A 14,022-nucleotide genomic window follows, 5' to 3' on the forward strand; every position below is an offset into this window, starting at 1 on the left:
AAAAAATTATAAAGATTTGAAAGAAAACAATAAAACTCTCATTATTTGTAGAAAATATAAATGTGTGCATAGAAAATGGCAAAGAACTAATAAACAATAAGTGAAGTTTGTTGCCTACCAGGTCAATATATAAAATTAAGTTCATCTCTATACAACAGAAACAAATAATTAGGATATAAAATTTGAAAATAAAACTTCATAATGCTATCAAGAATAATCATCTATTTAGATAGAAATGAAACAAAACCTAAGAAATTTGTCTATGTATACATCAGAAATTATTACTGAGATTAATTTTTTTAAAGATTTTATTTATTTATTCATGAGAAATACAGAGAGAGAGAGGCAGAGACACAGGCAAAGGGAGAAGAAGGCTCCATGCAGGGAACCCGACGTGGGACCCGATCCCGGGGTCTCCAGGATCACATCCCGGGCTGCAGGCAGCGTTAAACTGCTGCACCAACAGGGCTGCCCTACCCAAGACAATCTTAAGATAAAGGAGAAAATTGAAAGGATTAGTCACTAATAGCCAGAATTACCATAAAGTTAAGTTATTAAAATATAGTATTGATTCAAAGATATACAAATAGATCAATGGAACAAAAGAGAAAGTAAAGAAATAGACCACATGATTTATGGCAAAGGTGACAGCGCTACGCAATGAAGAGAGGATGGTCTTTTTAATATGATACGGAGTCAAATAGATATCCATATATTGAAAAAATTAATCATGATACCTACTATACTTTCTACACAAAAATCAACTCCAGGTACATTTTAGACCTAAAATGTGGAAAATAGAAATAAATGTGGAAAGGAAAAGGCTTCTAAAGAAAATATTGGCAACTATCTTCATGAGCTTTTGAAAAACAAAGACTTCTTATATAGTCAAAAAAGCTCTTAAAAATGAGCAAAGATTGATCAATTACACTATATTAAAATTAAGAGATTCTGTATACCAAAATCCTCATTAAGAAAGGATAAGAAAATTATCAGTAAGAAAGCATGGCTCAGAGTGGGGAAAGACATTCAGGAGCCATATCCAAAACATATAAAGAATTCCTACAAGTCAATAAGAAAAATATGAGTAATAGAAAAATAGTCACATATGAATAGATGCTTCACATAAACGAATAATCAATAAACATATATTAAAGTGTGCTCAACATCGTTAAGCATCAGAGAATCAAAGTATTGAAAAGTTTTAAAACAGACCATACTGAGTGTGGGAAAGTATGTGGAGCAATTAGAACTTTCATATCGTATTGGTGGCAACGTAGACTGATACAATCATTGTGGTTAAGCTCCGACAGGATCTACTAAAGTTAAAACCACACATAACCTGTGACCAGCAATTCCACAGTGATTCAACTAATTTGCATACAAATGTGCACCAAAAGCATGTACAGGAATAGTGTTTAGAGCCCCACTGTCATTGCTCTTCAAGACTAGAAATAAGTAATGTTTATCCACAGGAGAAGGGATAAATACATTGTAGTGTAATTGTATAATGTGTCAGTTCACATCCTCTAGGAAGCACACAATCAGATACGGTTAGGAGTGCAAGTGATATACTGATGGATGGAGTGGGCGTAAGCAGAGTAAGTCTTCAGAAGGCAATGCAAGTCATGTTGACCTGTAAAAGAAAAAGGGAAGGAAGAAAGATTGGGAGAGGAGCCTAGACATCGTGTGGCTCTGAGAATGTCTTGGCTGGTCCAGTGGGGAGCCTCCATGCCCACAGCGGAGTCCTCATTGAGCACAGATACTCAGACCTTAAGGTCAGCGCCACTGCCCCAGCCATGTGCAGTCCCTGGCTGGATGTTGCCCTCAGAGAGAAGGTCCTAGAGGTTTGATGTATCAGTGGATCCAAGGCACTGTAGCTGGAGGCTGTCAGCTAACCACTCCTCAGTCTGATACTCACACCTCCATGGCTGCTGCACAATGGAACGCTGGAAGCCAATACAAACAACCTATCACAAAATACAATAACATGGAAAGATCTTGCAAATATAATATCGGGCGAAAGACCCTAGACGAAAGAAGGAAGAAAGAAAGGAAGGGAGGAAGAAAGAGAATGAACCTACTGCATGATTCCATGTATACTGCTCAAAAACAGCCAAATAATTCATGATGGTAGATGTCAGAATAACGATTCCCTTTGAGTAGGGCCAAATGACTGGAAAGGGGCATTCGGGAAGCTTTTGGGAGTGACACTTAATGTTCTGAATGGTGGCTACATGTCTGTTCACTTCAACACACCAAGACTTGTAGCCTTTCTGTATGTGAGTATGTATACAACACTTCAGTAAAAAACAAGTTACTTAAAACAAAACAAAAAACTAGTATAGCCAGACAATGGCATTCACGGGAATAGATAGAATATAAATCCAGAGAACAAAAGCCCATGAGAACAATGGCTTTGTAGAAGGTAGTGAAATAGGAAAAGAATAAAATATATTTATTTTGACATAAAAGACTCAAATAATTTTACCAAAATATTTCTACAATTATTAAACCTCTATTATTAATGGGAAGCTGGTGATGCTCCTGCTATATTTTTTCATAAACAACATCTTGATGAGTTAATAGCGATGTATTTTTATTCTGAAAAAGCTCACACAGACCAATATTAGCTTAACACAGCACTTCTCAACTTTTTCCAGGTTGACACAAGTCAAAGCTGAGACACGCTACCATTAGGATGCTCCCTTTAACTGAATTTGCATGCTGCTTTGCATAATAATTGGTGCCTGTATTAATTTAATATCTTTATGAAGTGCCTCCCCACACAAGAAGTGCTGCTTCCTTTTGCCCCTAGCTAAGCCAATATGTACAAATGGTCTCAAAATGGCAACAGAATGGGGAGAGAATGGGGAAAATAGGGGATCCCTGGGTGGCTCAGCAGTTTAGCCCCTGCCTTCGGCCCAGGGCATGATCCTGAAGATCCTGGATCGAGTCCCGCGTTGGCTCCCTGCATGGAGCCTGCTTCTCCCTCTGCCTGTGTCTCTGCTCTCTCTCTCTCTCTCTCCCTCTCTCTCTCTCTCTCTCTGTCTCTCATGAATAAATAAACAAAATCTTTAAAAATATAAAATCTTAAAAAAAAAAAGAGAGAGAGAGAATAGGGAAAATAGAGACCACAGGACTGCAGGTACGGGACATGTTGCGGAACTCAACAGGAGTTAGCCAGATTCACGTAACTGAGGAGACATTTTTTCAATCCATAAATAAGTATTAGAAACAGCAATGTGCCAGGCACTGCTGTAGGGCTTCTCGTTCCTACGTATTTCCATAGGCTAGCTATGAATTAGCACAAGCGGACCCATGTGCAGAAATGGATCAAATATAAGACTGGGTCATGCTGAACTGAATTTGGTTCACACTTCTGCTTCCAATTCACGATGCAAAATTGCCAGAATGTATCCTGGAGATCACGCAGTTTGGCCTCTTCAGCATATAACCCAGGAACCTATAGGCCAGAATGTTTAATCACTTGCTCCATACCATAGAGATCTAATCAGTACCAGAGGTCTGTGTGTTTCTCTTGAAGAGAAGATAGAACCAGAGATGATGGGTATATCTCTGAGGACTTGACTAGTCTCCTGGATGATCGTCGTGGCTCTAAAACACTTCCTATCACAAAGAACCATCTATGAATCTGATCATTTCCTAACCCAGCCTTTAGTTACTCTCCAAAAAGCTTTGGCTTCACATAAAAACAGCAGAGAGAAGCATGTTGGAGAGAAGCCATGCCTCTCTGTGTAGACCGCTCTGTAGACTTCCTGTAGCCCTTAAGTCATTTATCTGATGGTTGATAGGAGAGCCACTGAGTCTTATTTTTAAGTGCCTGCCAAGTTTCTCGGTTGAGGTCCAACCCTCAGTGCTAGCCCAGTACAACCTGGAAGTCTAAACATCTGCTCCCCTGGCGAATAACAGGCCTCAAGGAAATGTTTTCACCTATTTGTCTCCTGTTGGCCTAGGAAACCACACCTGATGGCTCTGGAGCTGTGTGCATTGTCCGTTCTTGATTGCAGAGATGGACATTGCAGTGGAATAGAATGGGGGAGGCTTAGGTAAGAGACAAATCAAATAACTTGTGGATTCTTTCTCTCACCATGAACACCATAGCTTCTTACAAAATGGAAGTGTAGTTTCTCAGTAAAATCAAGTATCTCTTTTCTTTTCAAGTTCTAATTCTGGGGAGTACTAGTGAACTTGTAGGGTAAGCACCAAAGTTAACACAGTGGCTGATGGAAGATTTCACAATATAAAACAGCTTGCTTCACTCTTAAATAGGAGTGCATACAGGAATTTTTTTGCATTCATAATTATTTGGACATTGGATGCAAAATTGCAAATACAATTTTACAAAGTATTAAATAAGGTTTAATGGAATGTTTTTATTGAATTATAATTGACATACAGGCTGTTTATGTTCTGTCTTGTTTCTTCATTTGCTTTATTTTTCAGATTCCACATATAAGTAAAATCACATAGTATTCGTTTTCTCTGACTTATTTCACTGAGCATAATACCCTTTAAGTCCATCCGTGTTGTTGAAGATGGTAAGATCTCATTGTTTTTTATAGCTGAGTAGTTTTCTATTGTATATACCTACCACATCGCTTTATCCATTCATCTACTGATGGACACTTAGGTTGCTTCTGTATCTTGGCTATTGCAAATAATGCTGCAATCAAATATCAGCATCAAAAATGTTCAACAACACAATAGGGATGCAATCAACCGAACTCAGAATAGGGGAAACTCTCTAGGAGAAAAAAGGTAGTTCTTTCAACAAATAAAATTAGAAAGAAAGAGAGAGATACAGCAACAGAGAGAAAAATAGAAACAGATGGAGAGAAGGAAATCAAAAGGTTAAAAGAGACTTAAAAGATATTTCAGCAAATCACAATGTGTGAGCTTTATTTGAATTTTGATCCCAACTATAAAATATGTATGGGGCATTTGGTAAAACTGAAATATTGAAGTTTGACTGTTATTTGTTGATATTGAGTAATTATTGTTATCTTGAAGGTATGATGATGATACTGTAGTTGTGTTAAAAATCTCATCTTTTGGAGATGTTGCTGACATATTTGAAGATACAACATGTGTGATTTACTTCAAAATAATGTGGGGGTAGATAGGAAGGTGAAATGAAATAAGATGGGCTATGAGCTGAGCAATTAATTAAAGTTAGGTGATAAGTCTATGGGAGTTCATTATACTATTCAAACCACTTTTGTGTGTTTGAATTTCTCCATAATAAAATGTTTTCAAGAAAACAAAGAATCTCCCTCTGCCTGTGTCTTTGCCTCTCTCTGTGTCTCTCATGAATAAATAAATAAATACTCTTTTAAAAAAAGAAAACAAAGAAAAAGATTTTTAAATAGAATTTTGTGATTCAGTATAACTTAATTTTACTTAGAATGTTGATACTTTTTAATAACACATTTCACTTTTAAACTTATAGATGATTTTGAATCATTTAAAGAAAATTTACTGCTTTGAAAAGTTAAATAATTTCAATTGTTTAAAATGTCACTTTTACTTGAATTTGCATCACTGATGAAAATATTTTTCAAGTTTTGTAAGCTGTGAGTATTCATAGACATGTTCTTTTTTAGATATTTTAGGTATGTACTTAATATACGTGTTCTTTTTAATCCTTCAGATTCTTGAGAATGAGTACAAATTGAGAACATGATAGAAATGGAAAATGTAAAAGGGAGGCTCAGAAAAGAGCTTAGAAAAGAATAAACCACTGAGAAGAAAAACAGAAATGGAAATTTTCCAAAGAGGTGGTTGGCTTAAATTTTGGAAACCTGGAAACAATGAGAAAGAGTAGGCTTGTGTTAAACATAATGCACATAAAATTTGTGAGGAGGATATTACACCTTTTAATGTAAGTGTTCATCCAACAATGAAAATATGCAAAACTATTATTGTCATCAAGCCCTAGATTTGTACAGCTCAAATAAAATCCCTGTGTTTTCACATATTTTGCTGCAAGAAGACTGAATCACTACATAAGATAGTGAGAATGGGTGAGAACCCCAGTCCAACTCTTGCCGGGCTCTGTGTTGGGAAGTTTCAGGGAAGAGGGCTACCAGGAGATATGCAGTGTCCCCTGCCCATGAGTGGTAGGTAGCCCCTTTCAGAAAATAATTCCCAAAAAGCAATAATAATAAGTGGGAAACATTATATTTTGTATTATAGGATTTCCAAGAAGAAAGAGAATTACAAAGCTCAGATCATTTCAAACGCTGGAGAAAGCTCATGGGAGGTTGTGGGACTTGTCTGAGCTCTGATGGAAGAAAGAATATCATTAAGGGGATGGGAGAATGATCATTCCAGACACAAGACCGTGCAGAAGTACAGAGGCAAAAAATTAGGGGTCCGGTCTTGAGGACGCTGATGAATGGAGACAGGCCTCGTCAGTTTTACACCACGAGTGCCAATTTAAGCTGGATTAGTCTGGCCCCACTAAGTAAATGCTCAGGGACTGAAATATTATAGCTGCAACATGGCTAGCAGAGGAAATGAAATGGAAGCCTGTAAACCCTGAAGGGTAGAGCAGGAACGCAAATTCAGAGAACTCGACACAGTTTTATTTGGGGGCCGTACCATAAAGGTGACTTAGGTAGACCCAAGGGCCAGGGCTCTGTGTGCATGTGTGCGGGCCCTTAGTGATCATTAACGTTTGAGGGGGAAAAAAACGTTACATGGCCGTGCAAGCAAAAATGATTAAGGTATTTCTTGTAGCTATTTCTGTGTGTCATAAAAACAGCAGGATTTTTTTAGAATGGGCTGATATTCTTTATCCCAGTCCTCCCTAAAGGGAATTAAAGAGCTGAGACCTGTAGGAATTTATTGGCCTGGTGGGAAGAAAACACAGCACCAAAAGGAGCTCACACATTCCCAGTGACTCACTTGAGTGTCTATCTAAATGCAAAGCCTGGTCTTATTTTTTGAAACCAGCTCTCTGGTAGACTGTTTAAGAGTTAAGGGATTACAAGAATAAGTCATTGATCTTCCATTTCTGAGGCTAACAAAGAATTTCATATTACTGAAACCAGACATTGCCTTTAAACCAACAGATTTTCACCAGAGGGGAGGCGGGAGGGTGTTTTTGTTTGCTTTGCAATGATTTGAAAGTTGCGTGACATTCTTGGGCGGAAAAGAAAGAGAAAATACTCAATCTTATGAGAGCATTTTTCCATGCTCTCCTTGAAAGAGGCAAATTAGAAATTATCTTGGACAGACTGTGCAAAATGGAATGACCCCACACTCTTTGAAGGGTGGCCTATCTTTTTAAATCAAGTGGCTGAATTCCTGTGTGCTTAGAAGGCACATTGTTTTCAGTCAGAACAATTCTAGGTGAAAGATGAGACACTTATGCAGAGATAGTTCTGTCGCTCTATTGATGAAACCAAGCCAAATAAATATTTTACATCCTTTTTGACAAAATACGTTGATTAAAGGAAGTTTAGGTAGAGGCAACCTGCCACTAATGAAAACTCAACAACACAAAGCAACAGAGTTTTAAAACAAATACACCAAACCTCATGCATCTCAATAAATATGGCTTCCCTCCGTCGAAGGGGTTGCCTTAGGAAGCCATAAGCTTTAGATAAGGCTGTAGCAATTTCTTGAGTTTCTGACTTTTCTGGTTAGGTCTTCAGGGAGAGCACTCTATCATTTTGACTATCTTCCAAAATAAGGGAACTTCAACACATGGAAATAGATTTTCGTTTCTGAAAAGTAATCAAAAGTTCATTGAAATGAAGTCTGGAGACTGGGAGGTGGTTAAGCTGAGTAATTATGTTTTTATTTAAAAAGAAGTTGTAAGTTGAATATAAAGGGGTGCCTTTTAAGCCCCTTCAAAATTAGATCTGGAGACAATTTCCAAGAAGAATTTGTTCCCAATAGGTGTAATGGCTCCCAACAACTGTGAAAGGTTAAAAAATGGATCATTGCATATTTAGACATTTCATACTTAAATATTCTAATATTTGTACAACCATTCCCAATATGTATCAAAATGTGAAATGTGAATACCCTGCATCCTAGCCATTCCACTTCAGAGACATTATCCTGCACGCAAATGAAAAAGTAAACAGATATAACTGTGTCCCACCACTCATCACAGAATTAGTGGAAAAAACATACTCATCGTCACCAGTTAAATAAGATATATTATAGCTGTAGTAGAAAGCATGAAGTTGGGCAGCCTGGGTGGCTCAGCGGTTTAACGCCACCTTCAGCCCAGGGTGTGATCCTGGAGACCCGGGATTGAGTCCCACGTTGGGCTCCTTGCATGGGGCCTGCTTCTCCCTCTGCCTGTGTCTCTGCCCCTCTCTCTGTGTCTCTCATGAATAAATAAATAAAATCTTTAAAAAAAAAAAAAGCATGAAGTTGTTTAAAAGGATGATGCAGAGGGAGGCCTAGGTGGCTAAGTGTCTGCCTTCGGCTCAGATCATGATCCCAGGGTTCCGGGATCGAGTCCCTCATTAGGCTCTCCACAGTGAGCCTGCTTCCCCCTCTGCCTATGTCTCTCAGGAATAAATAAAATCTTTAAAAAAAAAAAAAAAGGATGATACAGAGCTGGGAGGCCACACAGACTTTATGCCACATGTCAACTGCCATCAACATCAACATCAACATCATCAACGCTGTGTTGAGAAGGATTCTGAAACTGAATTTAGTCTTGCAGAAAGCAAGCTGTTACCCACTACTGATGCCTACAGCAATAGTAGAATAAAGACAGTGGTGGTCCAATGGCCAGGCTCTTGCCATCTCTAAGGTAACTATTAGGATTAAGACAGGTAGTTCATTAGAAGGAATTTAATAGGGAGAGCTAGTCACAGATGCAGGGGAAAAGCTGCAAGAGGAAACAGGGGAAGTGGAACAACCCAAAGATTTACAACCACTAAGTAGTGGTCAGTGGTAGCCACTGACCACCCACAGGGCTAGAGGACAATGGGAGAGGTGCTGCCCAAACGGTCCCCCCAAGAGCTGTGTGCCCAAGGCCATCTGGGGTGAATCAGAATCAAAGAAGAGACAGAGCCCTCTCCAGAGATCACAGCTCGCCTGTTGGCATGCGATCTGTGTAGTCACATCATATACCCCCTGGGGCACACCAGGCTCAACGTTCTCCTGTTATCCTGAAATGTTTAATGATTTTGAACAAGAGATGTGCATTTTAATGTTGCCCTGGGCCCCATAAACACCAGGGACTCCACCCAAACTAGAGAGATACTAAGATAATATATCCAGGTTGTTCCATCTTCCCACCTTTCAAGCTCCAGTTAGCCCAACCTAAATGGAAGCTCCTGGAGAAGAGAAGGTGTCTTTTGGAGGGACTGGCATGGGAACAGTGGGGAAGGGGCCTGAGAGCTCACAGGAAAACAGTTGACATGCCGAATATATATGTGTTACCATTAGGGATTTTTAAAAGTTCTAAAACATGGAACAATGTGTTATCTAAATGTGTACATATTTGCATTCATTTTTTAAAAGACATTTATTTGAGAGATAGAGAGAGCACGAGGGGGAAGGGCAAAGGGAGAGAGAATCTCAAGCCGACTCCACACTGAGCGTGGAGCCTGACGTGGGGCTTGATCTCATGACCACGAGATCATGACCTGAGCTGAAAGAGTCGGATGTTTAACAGACTGCTCTCCCCAGAGAGCCCTATTTGCATTCATTTTTAACAGTCGGGAAGTATTATAGACCAAGATGTCTACAACAGTGATAGGTGAGTCCAAATATAGCTATTTTTCATACTTTTTGTTTAACTATATTTTCTGATATTTTTATATGTGTGTGTGAACTTATATAGACCTCTGTATAATTTATGTATACCTATACATGTATGTATACCTACGTGTATTCATATATACATATTATAATACATAAAATATCTTTATTTTTTTAACTTAAAAATATACAAAGAGGAGGACCTGCTTGTGGGATGAGCAGTCCTGTATCTTTTTATCATTAGGGGAAAGCCAGAATGGAAATGTAGTTATAAACCCAGGCTTGTTCACCAGGGCAGGAAGTCAAAATAGAATGAGTAGGGAGGGAAGACCCCTTGGAGTGGGTGACCAGGAACCCACCGGGGGGTGGTCTGAAATATAGATGCAGTACACAGGTGAAGGCCAAAAATTTCAAGCTGGTGATGAGGAAATGTGAACAGGCAACTCCCCCACCCCCAAGTAGGGCAGAAGGAGGAGGCAAGAGAAGGCCTTGTCCACAGGGCACTGTGCCTGGTGGAGGAGAGGGGGGCAGAGCTTTCTACCTGGAAACCAGGGCTGACGTCACCCAGACATTGGGACTCACCCAGAGTCCTGTCTGGGGCAGGCCGGGGAGGGGTCATTTCTCTTGTAGAGTAGCAATTCCTAATGCTTTCATTTTCTTCTGAAAGCCCTGTGAGGAACCAGCTCTGCTGGTGGTTGTTTAGGAAGACGAGCGTCATAGGGGACTGTGATGAGCGCCACATGGCAGCCGCCTTCCACCTCCTGCACCCTTCCCTTCTGCACCTGCGTTAGGTTATGGCTCACCTTCGGTTTGTGTGAATTCAGGATGCTTACAGACCTTCAGATTTCCCATTAGCCGGTGCATACTCAGCAGGACAATAGAGTAGAACTCTAATTTTGACGACTGTCTCACTAGTACCATACAAAAGAGATGACTTATGTAATCGTTGGTTGTTTTTTGTTTTTGTTTTTGTTTTTTGGGGGAGAAAAAAGGAAATCTACAAATGCTTTCCTACTAAATAAATGATCATTTAAAACAGTTTATTTAGACATAAAACTACTCCATTTAAGAAGAAGTAAGTTCTCAAGACACTGACTTGAAGGCAGTCACTCTCGGTCTTTAAAGCAATTGAATTTTTGTGCAGATGGTTGACTATGCCATGTTTCTATAATGCTTCAAAAGCCCGCTTGAGGGACAATCACCTTTTCTCTTTTTTCAAAAAAAAAAATGCCCTGAGAAATGTTGTCTTGAGAGGAAGCGAATGATGCTCCATGGTAAATATTGTTAAAGCAATATTAGAAAAATGAATGGCTTCTATTGACTGTTTTTCTTTCTTAGCAAAGAAGCTGAGAACCTAGGGAGGAGAACTTTTCAGAGTTCTCGGGCATATTAATCCACTTGATGGAAACTTTTGCAATTCAACAAGGAAATTCTTTGGAATCAGGATCAGACAGTGGAGGACTGCTTCAGTTAATTTTACATTGTGGTTTCTGGAAATACAATCCTCATCTATGTTTATTCATTCTTCTCATACAGAATCATTAACCCAGCTCTCCCCCTTTCTGTTAATGCACACGTGAGTCCCACTGGGTATCACCCAGCTTTTTCCTTAATCACCACATGCCATGTATAGACCTGCCTCCCTCTCGGAAGAGCTCTGTTTACCCACACTTATCACCTCCTCACAGTCTGTTCAGCTGCGGGAGACTCTGGGACAAGGAGCCATAAACGTGACACTGCCCTTGAAAGATATCAGTAAAATTTTACATTATTATCCTGATGGGGGGAGGTGGAAAGGAAGACTCTTCAAAAGGAGCCAGATTATTTTCTTTTGTCAGAGGTTAAATGGGTAATTAATTTGCATCTGTGCCTTTCCACAGACATTTTACACCTGTCTGATGGAATAAATTATAAACAGTGAAAAAGAAACAGTTCCCTTATTTGAACATCGCTGAATAAAATCTTTGAAAATGTTCATCTTTTTAAACAAGTTCAAAATAATAAGCATCGGGTTCTTGTTTCCATCATTGTCAAGCTTCTGTTTCGGTTGGAGCCATGAAGGGGTGAGCACCTCCTCCAGGTGCCAGGTATTTTGAGGGGTCAAGATAAACATAGACTTTTGAGTTACTCACCTGACAGCAATGCAAGGCAGAGGAAAGGGCTGCGGAGGACTCAGCAGAACCCAGAAGGAATAAGCTTCTATTAATAGGGTGTTTAGGAAAGATTTGTACAAGGATCTTTTGAGTCTTGGACTAAGCATGAAATATGGGTTCAATGTCAACTAATTAAAATGGCAGGGGAAGCAGACTGATTATGGGATGAGTAGAATAGGGGCATCTGGATGGCTCAGCAGTGGGGCATCTGCCTTCGACTCAGGGTGTGACCCCGGGGTCCTGGGATCAAGTCCCCCATCAGGGTCCCCACAGGAAGCCTGCTTCTCCCTCTGCCTGTATCTCTGCCTCTTTCTCTGTGTCTCTCATGAATAGATAAATAAAAATCTTTAAACAAATAAATCAATAAATATGGAATGGGAGAAAAATAAAGACCATGAGAAAAATCCACCAGAAAGAAAGAAAAACCAGGAAAATGCAGTAATCCAGAGGCCAAAGCAAAATCTTTTTTCTCTTTCTTTCTTTCTTTCTTTTTTTTTTTTTTTTTTTTTTGCCAGCATGTAAGAGCTTGACACGGAAATAAGAGGGAAGAAAGCCAAAGCAATCCATATCAAAACTCCTTTTTCAGAAGTTTAGTGGTGAATGAAAGGAGAGAGATGGTCAACAGCCAGAAGGCATATCAGGTTTGAGAGAAGGTGTTTCTGAAACAGGTAAGATCCACTGATCTTGGCATTACAAGAGAGAGAAGATCCACTGATCTTGGTGCAAGAGAGAAGCAAGGAGCTAGCATATACTCTTGCACCAGGCAAGGCCAGGCGCTACAGTGGGGGTCATTAAAATCAGTGGTCCCACTTGTGAGGATGGCTGGGAAGCTCAGCAAACCAAGGTTCAATGCCGACAAAGAAAAGCAAGGGCCTTGCCAAGCTTTGAAACAGCGCTGGAGGACTTGGACTCCATCACCAAAAGGATGGAAGGAGATAAAACTAGGGCTGCACATGAAGGGTCTTGCCTGGAAGAGGAGGAAAATACAGGGAGCCTCTGCAGAAGGAGCCATCAATTAGAGTGTGTTGGGGAATGGAGCTGGTCCGGAGTTACACAGGCTTGTGCTGGCCCCCAGGGTAAGTGTGATAAGAAATCAGATGAATAACAGGGTTTCTAAGCATCATTGAGGGTGCAGCTGAGATTAGAGAACATTGATTTGTAGCGCGTCCATTTATATATAAAAATTGTACCATGTGCACGAGCCCTGGCTATCTAGCCAAGAGCTAATGCACGCATACAATATTTTATCTCCAGTAATGGTACTTAAATTTTTTTTAGTAAACTCCAACAATCAAACACAATGTTAACTTGACCTCCTTCCTGATGTGGGTGCATTTACTGAACGCTGCCTCGTTGCCTTTTACTCACTCAGCATTTCTTGTTAGTTTTTAAAAACCAAAAAGAATTGATTTGTTTTCCTAGGCAGTTCTGAAATCACCCCAATCATTAAGTTGTATTTAGGAGAAAAGGAAGGGAGAAAAAAAAAAAACCCAGTTTCTATCTTGAACACGCTTATAATTTTGGCAGGAAAAAATAATCTTTCAGGGATACATTCTTAGACACACTGAGTTAAACGGTGACCAGTGCTACCTTGGCAAGTGTCGTACAGTGACCCGGGGAACGTGCTGGCTCTGGGCTTTGGAATGCGCCTTCATTGTCCTGGTTCTGTGACACTTGTCAGACCCCTTCCTACCTCTGAGTCCTCTGCCCTCCTGTTGGGTTTGGCCAAAATATACTGAAGAGAGGCAAGCACAGAGATGCCCAGGAGCAGATGGCAATTTCAAAAGTGTTTTTCCCCCCGCAGGCAGGAAAAAGGTTACAAAGAATGGCTTCTGCTCTTACCTAAGTTAATTGAATGATCTACTGTGCCTAAGACAAATGAGTTGGGGGGCGGGCAGGGACAGTTATTTGAGAGCAGGAAGATGTTTTCATGAATATTTTCCATTTCTGTGACTCTCCTATAGAATATTAACAAGCTTTATCAGTAAACCTTCACTGCAGACCCCAAATGACAAGCATTTCTTTGTTTCAATGGCCCATCAGAGAAGGACCATTGGTTCCCAGGATGTCTGTCTCTAAGCCGCTGAAGCGAAACACTGAGGCTCTG

This window comes from Nyctereutes procyonoides, unplaced genomic scaffold (genome assembly GCF_905146905.1).
Source record: "Nyctereutes procyonoides isolate TBG_1078 unplaced genomic scaffold, NYPRO_anot_genome, whole genome shotgun sequence".
Lineage (NCBI taxonomy): Eukaryota > Metazoa > Chordata > Mammalia > Carnivora > Canidae > Nyctereutes > Nyctereutes procyonoides.